This window comes from Canis lupus, chromosome 5 (genome assembly GCF_003254725.2).
Source record: "Canis lupus dingo isolate Sandy chromosome 5, ASM325472v2, whole genome shotgun sequence".
Classification (NCBI taxonomy): domain Eukaryota; kingdom Metazoa; phylum Chordata; class Mammalia; order Carnivora; family Canidae; genus Canis; species Canis lupus.
The window spans coordinates 5,325,340-5,337,432 of NC_064247.1; the positions used below are offsets into that span (position 1 = coordinate 5,325,340).

Sequence of the window (12,093 nt, forward strand, 5' to 3'; positions counted from 1 at the left end):
TCCCCGCGGAGCCCTTCGGGGCCAGCGCAGCTGTCACTCGGCGCGCGCTTCCCGCGGGGCCCGGCCGAGCCGCGCCGAGGGGCGGCGGCGCCCACCCGCCCGTGCCAGCGGCCGCCGACCTGCGCGCCTCGCGCCCGCCTCGCCCGCCTCCCGCCTCGCCGCGTCTCGCGCTCCTCTGCCAGCCTCTCTATTTTAAGACGCTCGCTTCGGCTCTCCTCCCCGCCCCCCTCCCGGGACGCGCTCCAGGTGTGTGCGCCCAGGGTGCGCGCTCGGGGGTGCGCGCCGTGCGGGGAGCGCGCGCCGCCCCCGCCGCTCCCCCGGGACGCGACCCCGCGCACCTCCCGGCGGGGCCGCGCCCGCAGCCCGCGGGGCAGGCGCGGCCGGGTCGCCGCTGGAAAGAAGCCGCGTCCGTGCCCAGGCGCCCCGAGGACCCGTGCGTCTCCGCCCCCCGCCCCCCGCGCCCTCCCCGGCTTTGCCGACGACCCGCGCGGCCTCCCCCGGACCCACTGCGCTCCCGGCCCGCGCGGAGCCGCACACTTGCCCGCGCCGCGCCCCCCGCGGGACCCCGAGCCCTCGATGCCCCCTGCCCTGACCGTTATCCCAATAATAAATTGTAAAACTGAAAAACTAAGCCCCCCAGAGCGTGCGTCCTCTGTTGTGTGTGCGTGTGTTTTTGGGTTTTTTTTTTTGTTTTTTAGGTTCTAACGTGTAGAAGCCGTTTTCGCCGCGCAAGGACCGGCGAGCGCAGCGGGTCACCCCGCTGGAGGAGTCCCGCCGACTCCCGGCTTCCCGGGGCCGCGCCCGCGCTCGGGGTTCGGGAGCCGCGAGGACGCGTACTTGGTGGGGGCCGTGCCCTCTTCCTCCTGCGCTCCCCCAACCTGCGGGCCTGTTGCAGTCAGTATCCCTACGGACTTGTGTGTTCCGTTGGAATTTTTTTCTTTTTCTTAAGATTTTATTTATTTATTCATGAGAGAGGCAGAGACACAGGCAGGGGGAGAAGCAGGCTCCGTGCAGGGAGCCCGACGTGGGATTCGATCCCGGGTCTCCAGGATCGCGCCCTGGGCGCCCTGGGCTGAAGGCGGGCGCTAAGCCGCTGAGCACCCGGGCTGCCCTCCCTTGGAATTGGTGAGCGCGGGGCCCCCCACCCAGTCCCCTGCCTCCCCGCCCGGCGGCCCCGGTCTCCCACGACTTTGTCTCCCAAGTGCTGTGCGCGGGGCAGGCAGGGAGGCAAACGCTGGCGAGGAGGGAGCCGGAGCGTCGGGACGACAGTGGGGCCGCTGGCGTCCGGCTGGGAACCTGGAGGCGGAGGCAGGAGGCCGCGCGGCCCTGGGCGGGGGTGGTTGCAGCCGGACGGAAGGGACGCACCTGGAGGACTGATAAGGGGGCGCTTGGAGAAAGCGGAGCAATAAGCCGAGTTAGAGCCCAGTATCAGCCGTGGCTCGCGGTGCGACTTTGCGGATCTCCCTCCGCGACGCGTCCACGTGTGCCGGGGCGCCTGCTCCTCCCTTGCTCTCCATTTACAGTTGTTTTCGTTCATTCTCCGTCCCCCCCCCCCAAAGCGGGCGGGCCCGGGGCCCGCGAAGACTGCGGCCAGGTGTCCGGCGCGCCCCAGGCCGGGTGACCAGCCGCCCCGCCGCCGGGTGCGGCCCCCAGGGGTCTCCAGGGCGCGGGCGCGGCGGGGACCTGCTGCGCCACGAGCCGGGCACCGGCCCCAGGGGCGCGCGGCGCTTTGCGCGGAGAGTCGGGGGCTGGAGGGGCGGGGAAGCGGGGTGCTCGGGCTCGGGACCCATCCAGAGCCCGCGGCGAGGGGCGATGCCCGCGAGGCGCTGCCACCCCCCCCCCCCCCCGGCGTGGACTGGGTCGGGTCCCGCAGGGCGCTCCCGGGCCCGGCCTCCGCCCGCCCTTTGCCTCTGCCCGCCTCTGCTTCCTTCCAGGCCTCCCTCCCGGGTGCCTGGGGCTCCCGGGGCGCCTGACCCCGCGCGTCCCTTCCCCTCGCCCTGCGACCCCGCTCCTGCCCGCGCTCCCGCCTCCCCTCCGCCTGCGACCTGCCCCTTCTCTCTTCTCCTCTTCGCTCCATCTTCCAACTCAGCTTCCCTCCTCCTCCCCGCCCTCCTCTTCCCTCCCTCGCCCCTTCTCCTCTTCCTCTCCTCCTTGCCTCCCTCCACACTCGGAGCCGAGGCGCGCCCGCGTGTCCCTGCGCCCCGGCGCCGCCACCGGGAGGGAGGCCGCGGGCCGCGCGGCGGGGCAGCGCCGAGAGCCCGGTCACCTGCCGGCCCGCGGCTCCCCGCTCGCTCGGGCGCTCGGCCCGGGCCTGGGCTGGCCCACACGCTCCCTCCCTCCCGGGGAGACCGACTGTCCTTTGATTTGAAATCGGCAGTGTTTTAAAGAGCTGAGCAATTTCGATTCAACTCCTGGGATTTTCCACCTTTTCCAGTTTTCTCAGAGGGGGCCTGAGGGCACACGCCCCAGGTGTCGCGGAGAGAGAGATCCCAGATCTGGAGTCTGGAGCTTTGAGCCCTCTGTCGCTTATAATCAAAGCTGAGCCTCATTTTTTTTTTTCATTGATGAGTGCTCCTCCTAATACCTAACTACTTCACGAGGCTGGCCTTTTCGTAATCCATGCCTCTACACAAGCTGTTCCCCGCGTGGGAATGCCCTCCACAGCCCAATCCCTCCCTCCCTCCCAGCCTGAAAAGCTGGTTCCAGACCCATCTCAAATGTCACCTCTGCTCAGAAAGGTTGCCCCCTCCCCAAGGCTGCTGATTCCTACCTCTGCCCAGTGGTTCCTTTACTCCACTAACTTTTGCAAGTTTATTTCACCCGCGGGACAATGAGCTCCTGGTGTGTTCTGGAGCATAGCACCGGGCACATAGTAGGTTCTCAATAAGTGTGTCATAAATAAATCAATGCATGAGGGGCACCTGCTCGGAGGCAGTCCCTGAAGTGTTGGACTCTTGGTTTCGGCTCAGATCATGATCTCAGGGGTGAGATCCAGCCTGGAGTGGGCTCAGGTCCCAGTCCTCTCGAGACTCTCTCTCCCTCTGCCCTTCCTCCCTCTAAAATAAATAAATAAACAAACAGATAAATAGAATCTTTTTTAAAAATGAATGCGTGAAAGCTGAGCTCATTCCACGTGTGTAAAAGATCCAAGCACCAAGCACATGATGGGACTTCAAATCTTAATTTGTTGCACTGAATCTGTCTTTCTCCTCAAATGAGTTTTTGCCACTCTCTTGATATTTTTGGTTTCTAGCAATGGCAACTCGCCCAATTCCCATTTTGCTCCCATTTCTCTCTTTTCACTCGCTCCCTCCTTCCCTCAGACTGTAAAGGGCTTCTGTGGGAGGAAGCACACCCCGGCTGTCAATCACAAAGTGGGGCTTTGGTCAGGAATAGTCAGGGGTTTAGTTTCCAACATTAATGAAGTGGCTGGAACAGCAAACATCTGCCAAAGAGATTCAAACCTTTTCCAGCTGCTGGAGACCCACAGACACTTCCCAGCCTCTGGTGACGGCACCCAGGCAGTGTCTGCCCCCGGTGCCCAGCCAGGGGAACACACACGGAGCGGAACAGGCCTGTCTGCGCTGGGGCACACTTGGGCAGTCACAGAAGGGGAGAGCAATTCATACCCTCCAAGAGGCTCCAGGAAATCAGCCTCCCTCCCCCGTTCCATCTGGCACCTGATTCCGGGGACAGAGCCCAGCCAGAAAGAAGGGGAGAAGGACATCTTTGCAATCTCAGGTGGCCTCTGACAGTCAGAAACCAAGGAATCCCTCTTTTCTACTTCAGCTCATACCTAGTATCTCCACTCAACTAGAGCTCATAAAAATGGGGTCTTTAAAAAAATGTATGTATGTATGTATGTATGTATTTCAGTGGGGTGGGGGGAATGGGCATAAGAGATGGAGATCCAGAATCTCAAGCAGACTCCATGCTGAGCTGAGCTTGGAGCCCCATATGGGGCACGGTGTCCAACCCCGGGGTGCAGAACCTGATGCGGAGCTCTGTTTCATGACCTGAACTGAAACCAGGAGTCCCAAGCTTAACCCACTGAGCCACCCAGACGTCCATAAACCAAAATGGCTTTTAAAACTCCTAGAGCTTAAAAAAAAAAAAAAAAAAAAAAAACCTCCTAGAGCTTGAGGGCACCTGGGGGGCTCAATGGTTGAACATCTGCCTTCAGTTCAGGGTGTGATCCCAGAGTCCTGGGATTGAGTCCCACATCAGGGAGCCTGTTTCTCCCTCTGCCTGTGTCTCTGCCTCTCTCACTGGGTCTCTCATAAATAAATAAAATCTTAAGAAATAAAAAAAATTTTTTTTCATTTTAAAAACACTAAAGTCCTAGGGCAACATTTAAATTGCATGTAGGCTCTAATCCTCGGTGACCTCAGCTTTAGTTTAGTTTATTCCTTCTACAATCTCCGGCTATGTGTGGATGCAGATATTCGGAAGCAGCCCTGCCAAGTACGTTCCCAACCATCTTTGCTCCAAAGAGGAGAAAGGGACAAAAGAACTTTTTCTATTCTAGTAAAGTGTATTTAATGACTTGTATTTCAGTTGCTACGTTTTGAAATAGTTTCAGACATGTAAAAGCAATGTAGGGAAAGCACTGTAAGTTAATATTCCCCCGGGCCCCAGGACCATGCCCACACTGCTGTCTGTGGAGCCCAGCAGGGCAGCCTTGCAACAGCAAGAAGTCAAAGGGGGTGGACAAGGAGGCTAGCTTATTTGTAATGATGATATTAATTTACAAAAACTGTTCTCTTGGAGTGTAAAGCATCTTTTTAAGGGAGGGCACAAATGTAATCCACTTGACAAATGGGTTTGCGAAGGTCTAAGTCCTTCTGTCCTTTCTCAAAACATCCTTCTGGAGGGAAAGCTTAAACTGGGGGGAAAAAAAAAAGCAAATCAACAAAGACAATAGCTGGCCGTCCAGAGCACTGAACATTTATATGCAGCGGGGAAATGCCATTAATCAACCAAATGTTTCCAAAAATTTGAGAAGTTTGGTACACAGATTAAAATCATTTGTTTTGCTCATCCAGTCCCTCTGTTACTGGTGTCATCCTTGACCTTGAACAGCCCTATTTCTGCCAACAGCCTGTGCACCTCGATTCTCTCAGCTGACGGACATAGCCAGGAAAATAAAATGTCACCTCTCCCGTCGTCGTCATGATGCGGTGAATAGAAACACGGAAGTTTAGAGCATCCCTGGCTTTGACATTTTTAACCCTTCACTAAGGGGGAAGCTACAAGCAGAGAGAAAAGGAGCTTCTCAATGCGCAGGGGAGCAGTGCTCTGGCCATGGGGGGGTCAGCAGAAGGAACCCCTGGGCTAGGCCAGTCGGGGTGCCGTCCCCACCCAGTCACTTGGTCACTCCCCTGACCTCTGGTCTCCAACAGCCACGTGTGGGTGATGACAGCCAACTGCGAGGTCTGCTGGAGGCTTCCACGGATGAGCGTGAGTGCCAGGCTCTCGCTTCCGCAACCCCAGTCCCCCCACCACCTTGACCTTCAGTTCAGTAAAAGCAGCAACTGGCTCCCAAAACCCATCACAAAATAAAACTGCAGTTCCAGAAAGCGTCAGGGCCTTTGCTGTCTCACATGCAACTGGGGTTGGTTCGGGCTCCACGTTCAAAAGCTGAGATCAAGCGAGAAATACAGAGCGGAGGAGGTGCCGGAGCCGGTGACTACTGTGAACCACAAAGGAGATGGCCTGGCCACCAAGAGTCCCCAAGTGCTGCTTAACATCTGGCGCCTCCCGCCACAGCCCCAGCACATCTGCAGGAGTCAATCATTCTCCCCCGCACATCACAAGACGCTGGCTCGGTTACACTTGTTACTTGGCGGGGGCGCGGTGGGGGTGGGGGGGTGGGGGGGGGTGTCTGCCTAAATAAATAAGTAAATACCGTGATCAACCACTGGGTGACATCTCATTCAAATCATCTTGTCAAATATTTTCCTCTCTTTTACCTTAGGAGGACCTCAGCAGGGTCTCTCATGACTTGTCAATTTCCTCTCGCAGGGGCCAGTCTGCAGGCCGGAGAGGCAGGATTCTGGGGAACCAGCACGGAGCAGGTGGGCACTCGTGTCGCCTGTTAGCACAGACAGGAGGCCCCCGTGTCAGCGGGCACAGGGAGAGGCTTGGCCGGCCAGTCAGCCTTCTGGACACAGGAAGGTAAAACAACAGCCCTGAGAGCCTCGGATGGTTGCGGAACTCCGCCGGCGTGATTGCCATTAGCTGGGACAGAACAGCATTTACTAAGAACACGGGGTGCAGGGTGCCCAACAGGGAACGTGATGTTCTCTGCTCCCTGGATTCGTAAGAAGGAGATTGTAGAAAACCTGCACCCAGGCGCTAAGCACCTACCTAGACCTAAGCGAAAGGGTGGCCTCCGCACACCTGCCTGGGTGCACAGGCTGCAAACTTTTTTTTTTTTTTTTTAAGAGGGATTGAAGAGATGGGTGGGCAAGAGGAATTTTTAAAAAGGATTTGTTAAATAAATAAACAAATAAATAAATAAATAAATAAAATTTAAAAAAAATAAAAAGGATTTGTTGGCTAAACAAATTCAAAAGAAAGCCTTCAGGAGAAGGGAAATGGAGTCAAGTGGCCCAGCCAGTTGCAGGATCCTTCTGTCCTGGGCTCAGCCTCGGTTGGCAGGCTTTCGTGCACAGAAAGGCATATAGACAGTTTCCTCTTCTTTTTTAATCTATCCCCACCTTTCTTCTTTTTTCTTTTCAACAGATTTATTTAAGAGAGAGCACGCACGCACAAGCCGGGCAAGAGGCAGAGGAGAGGGAAAGAAATCCTTAAGCAGACTCCATGCTGAGCGCAGAGCCCAACGTGGGGCTCGATCCCAGGACCCCAGATCATGACCTGAGTGGAAACCAAGAGTCTGACGCTCAACTAACTGAGCCACCCAGGAGAATTTCCTTTTCTAATAAATAAACTCTAATTTGAAATATTTCTTGCGACGGTTGGCTTTCAAGAGAAAATTGACCCCTGTGAGCTATTCACAGAGAATACTTTTATTATCAGTAGAAATTACAGCACAGCAAAATGTGCTCAAGCAAAATCATAATAAATAATAAAAATAAGACTCTTCAATAAATTATCACACAAAAAACAATGTGGAAAGTTCTGGTATTCAACACTCTCATCTAAAACGCCCAGAAACTAGGAAAAAAGCAAACATCACGGTTTGTTTGTTTGTTTGTTTAGATAATCTGAGTCAAATGAAATTTTGCTTCCAATTTTTTTTCATCCGGAGACTTTAATGCAGAGAAATATTTCATTTCCCTTCGAGGACACAGCTCAAGGACAATCTCGATAGATCTCTAATGCTTTTCCTTGCTTATTTTCAAAAGTTACAGGGATGCTCAGAGTTCCATAGGCTGTAAATTACCGAAGTATATGAATGAGGTGGTGCCAATCTCTGTGCATTTCAATTACATAAGCGCCTGCCTTTTAAAAGGGGATTTGAAGGCATCACAGCACAGAGAATCCCCGATACTATTGCCAATCCACATCCTGATACGTTTACTTAAGTCAATTATTGAGCCTCTTAGATTATGTCTACATAAGCTGCCAAAACATCTGGTCATTTCAATCAGTTCAATAAAAGGTTCTGCCAAGGAAGGGGAAAAAAAATTAGTCAAATTAGTCCTTTGTAGGCAGAACACTGGATTGTTTTCTCAGGGAAGACAGTAAGGGGATACAGCTCAAAAGGTTTTGGTTTCCTCTTCTGAAACCAGAATACAGTCCATAGTTCCTGAAGGAGGTTGTGATTTTTATCAAGTTAAGGTCTGGGAGGTGTCCTGATAGAATTTCAGGCCAGAATGTTATGGGTCTGAAGATGACTTAGCCACGTTTCTGAGACAATTCTGTGCTCATTTGAATTCAATGTTCTCAAGGTTGGGACCACGCCAGAATGAGGGCAGACTGGCGCAGGCGAAATGTTGAGAAATAAAAGTAGCAAAACTAGAAATCACAGAATAGCGTTTACTCCCCCCTGAAACCTACCAGCGTCCCTGTGAGTACGGGACCCCACTTTGAGGAAGTCTGACACATGATTTGAATGACCACGTGTAGGTGCGTATAGCTTTTCATCTAAACCACCGTTGCACAGAGTGTTTCTCTAGAAAGTAGAAATAATGCACTTCTTTTATTTCTTCAGATTCTTACATGATATCTTCAATGGACGTTTGGAATTTTGAATCATTATCTTTATGGAGCGCATAGAGACAGACCCAAGAAAAAACAAATACTCAGAGAAAGGGAGGGAGCGTTTGGGATTCCAGTCCAACTTTCTGCTCATATTACCCCATTTTCCTTTCACATGAAGATTCTCACTCGTGGACAAAAAAATCCTCTGATCCAAAACGTTCTATGGAACGATTGAGTTCAGAAATCTGTATTAGAATGTGAGCTCTTACTTGAATAAATGCACTTAGATGAAAATATTTCCATATGCATTTCGAGCAATATTAAGTACAGCTAATCTACCCATGTCCAATTTTATATGGCTTTATTCTCTGTACATTTATTTGAAAGTTTTTTTAAGCCATAGACAATTAGAAATACTTATTGTTATAACCGAATAATGTAAACTTTATATTGTCTGAGATGACTCACTCTCCCACTGAATATTCCAGAGTACACGTTCTCTTAGGCTGATATTTGTGTATAACTTGTTAAATGTCTAGAGCTTAGCTGTTAAGGGTTGTCAATTAATTAGTAAGGGAAAAAAAAAAAGTCTGTCTCCTTTAGGAGAGAAACTAGATCTTTACTTCAAGACCAAAGAAATGAAAAGAAACCCAGTTTCCCAGGTAAGAGGAAGATAATTTTTGAAAAAGAAAAAAAAAAAAGAGTTGTATTTAGAACTTGAATCTGATGAGAATCTTGCTTAATAAAATATAGGGTTCGGGAAAGGAGCAATGTTCATGTGGCCAAGGGGGAGGATTTTAGTTTTGACACGGGGAGGCTGGAGGTTGGTACGGTTAAGATTTTTTGGAGAATTAGTTAGAAAGATTCTGGAACTAAGAACTGGATGAATGAGGAAGATCAAACAGGGGGCAGAGGGTAGATCGTAGTTGACTTCTTGTGGAAAGAACCAGAATTTGTTTTCCATCTGTAAGGGCTAATTATGCAGAATTTACGCCTTCATTTATTCGGTATAGTTTTTGGAAAAGTAGGTGTCACTGCTCTGACGACAGACGAGGGCCTGATGACCAGACAAGGAGCAGGGCATAAGGGAGGGCACTGAAGAGATGAGAGACACAGACCTAATACCGGGAACAGAATATGCGGATACGGTCCTGAGAACCACAAAATGATTGACGAGCTTGAAGGAAAGTGCTCAACCTTGAGTTAAAACTTTAGGGTAGGCACGCGCACACACGCACACAGGCACGCACACACGCACAAAGTGGCCTACAAGTAAGTTACTGTCCTGATGACAAATAAGAAGTCATTTACCAGGTAATATCGTAGAACACAGAGACCCAAACAAAAGAAGCCAAATTAGTCACACACTGTTTGTGGGAATGTAAACTGGTATGACATTTCTGGAAGGCAGTTCGGCATTAGGTCTCAAATTCAAAATCAATCCAGTAAGCCCAACCTAGGAATTTAAACCAAGGTTGTGGTTCTCAGACATGACTGTACACATAACAACCTGGGAGGAGAGCTTGTTTAAAAATTCCCAACTCCTGGGTCTCTTTCCCCAGAGATCCGTAGGTGTGAGAACTGATATTTTTAAACAAGCAGCCTTCTTAATTTTGCTACTGTCTAACAAACAGGCGCCCAAGAGATAATAATAAAAGTGGGAAAAGCTGTAAGTGGAAGCAAATATGTTAATTGTAAAATTACACGAAACTGCAGGAATGGGGAAATCTCTCTCACATCTCTGCTCCTCAGTTCCCTGTCTTTACAATAAAAATTCATTCTCAGTGTCATTGCTGTGAGATTAAGGAAGGATTCCACATAGAAGCCTTAGATGTGCTGTTAAAGGTAGACCAATGCTAGCTATATTATGCAATGTTGGGGGGGAAGATATTTAAATAATAGAATGTATAATACAATTCCATTTTTGAGGGATGCCTGGGTGGCTCAGTGGTTGAGTGGCTGGCTTTGTCCCAGGATCGAGTCCCACACTGGGCTGCCTGCAGGGAGCCTGCTTCTCCCTCTGCCTGTGTCTCTGCCTCTCTGTGAATAAATAAGTAAAATCTTTTTTAAAATTCCATTTTTGAGGCACTGTATACACATGCATATGTGAGCATGTGGAGGTGTCTGAAGGTCGGCTCAGATGTTAACAGCAACAATTTCTTGATAGTGGAATTTCAAGGAACTTACTTTTCTTTCTGAAGCTTTGAGTACTGTTTGGGTTGTTTTACAATGATCATTTATTGTTTTCTCCCAAAAACATTATACAAAGTTCAAAAAAATGAATTGTGATTCAATAATAGTTTATGTCTGTATAGCTCTTCCTTTTACAGAAAATTTCCAAGTATGTGACTTCAAGTGAGCTCTCACACACTCCTGCGAATGAAAATGGGTGACTTATTCCCATTTTACAGGTGAGGAAATGGAAGGTAAGTGGTTTACTTGACACCCACATGCTGCTAACTCTGCAAATCCTAGGGTTTCAGAAAACCCGGGTCCTTTTGAGCTCAACAGCATACCTTGCACGGGACATTGTTTCTTCACTGATCCCAGTTAATGTCTTTTTTAGAAAGGTGGCAGCCCGATGACTCAGCGGTGGAGCGTCTGCCTTCCGCCCAGGGCATGACCCCGGGGTCCCGGATCGAGTCCCACATCGGGCTCCCTGCGTGGGGCCTGCTTCTCCCTCTGCCTGTGTCTCTGCCTCTCTCTGTGTGTGTCTCAGTGTCTCATGAATTAATAAATTTTTAAAAAGGTGGTGGGGGGAGGTTGGAGTCCAGTTTTACGATGGTGTATTTTTCTTATCCTCTGCATTAAAAAAAAAAAAAAAAAAGCTAAGCATTTGCGAAAACTGAGATAAATTCGATACTAACAAGTCCAATATGGACACATCCTAAAGTCAGATCTCGCACTGAGGGGGGCACTTGACGGGATGAGCGCTGGGTGATATGCTATATGTCGGCAAACTGAACTCCAATAAAAAAATAAAATAAAATAAAAAGAGAGATCTCAAAGAGGGTGTCTGCGGCGCACCGTCAGGAGGCAAGCAGCGATCCGAGCAGGGACGGTCCCAGCCGGCGGCTCAAGGTTAACAGCCGTCCCAGCAGCGGGGCAGACGCGGCGGCAGGTAGCCTGGGACGGTCCCGGGCTTCGGCTGAGCTCTCGACCCCCCCAGCGCCTCCCCCGACCCGCGCCCCCCGACCCGCGGAGCATCCTCCGGGACCCGCGCCCCCCGACCCACGGAGCATCCTCCCGGCCCCGAGACCCCCGACCCGCGGAGCATCCTCCCGGCCCCGCGACCCTCCCCGCGGAGCATGCTCCGGGCCCCGCGGGCTGCGCGGCGGCCGACACCGCCCCCTCGCGGACGCGGAGCTCGGCGGCGCCAGGCTGCGGGGACCCGTCTCCCTCTCCCGGCGGAAAGCGTCACGACACCGCAGCGGCGCGGGGAAGCGGGGAAGCGGGGAAGCGGGGTCGGGGCCGGGGTCCCGCCTCCGCGTCGTCTCTGCTCGGGCAGCCGTGCTTCCAGGGACCCACACGCCGAAGTAGCTGTGCCCTGGCGCCCAGGGTCCCCTCTGCCCCGCTCCGGGGGCGCCCTAAGCCCCGCTCCGGGCCGGAGGGGTCAGGACTCGCTGTGCTTTCCTGTCGTGGTGAAGCGGCTCAAGGGGACACTCTTTACCTCTGCTGCTCCTAAACTCTAGTCTCAGCCCTAATCCCTTCATTACCAAAGATCTGGATTGAAACTCCCCATCTAAGAGTTCCATAGGATTTCATCCTACTTCTGTTTAGTAAGGGCATTTCACAGGGGAGCAGGTGAGAAGAGCGCCCCATATAGGAGAGGCTGTGTCATTACAGGGCCCCAGACAGCCCCACACCTGGGGTTGACGGAGGTGGCGGGTCTCGTCCCACGCAGGTTTGGGGGCCTCCACCGTG

The 12,093-nt window shown here is 52.2% G+C and overlaps 1 long non-coding RNA gene across 1 annotated transcript; it reads left to right on the top strand.

Annotated features, from left to right (window-relative positions):
• Nucleotides 1–725: 725 nt before the first annotated feature.
• Nucleotides 726–6,965, top strand: LOC112671481 (uncharacterized). The gene is made up of 3 exons (XR_003143662.3): nucleotides 726–1,125; nucleotides 6,025–6,177; nucleotides 6,748–6,965. It is a non-coding gene; the product is annotated as an uncharacterized LOC112671481 (long non-coding RNA).
• The last annotated feature ends 5,128 nt before the right edge of the window (nucleotides 6,966–12,093 follow it).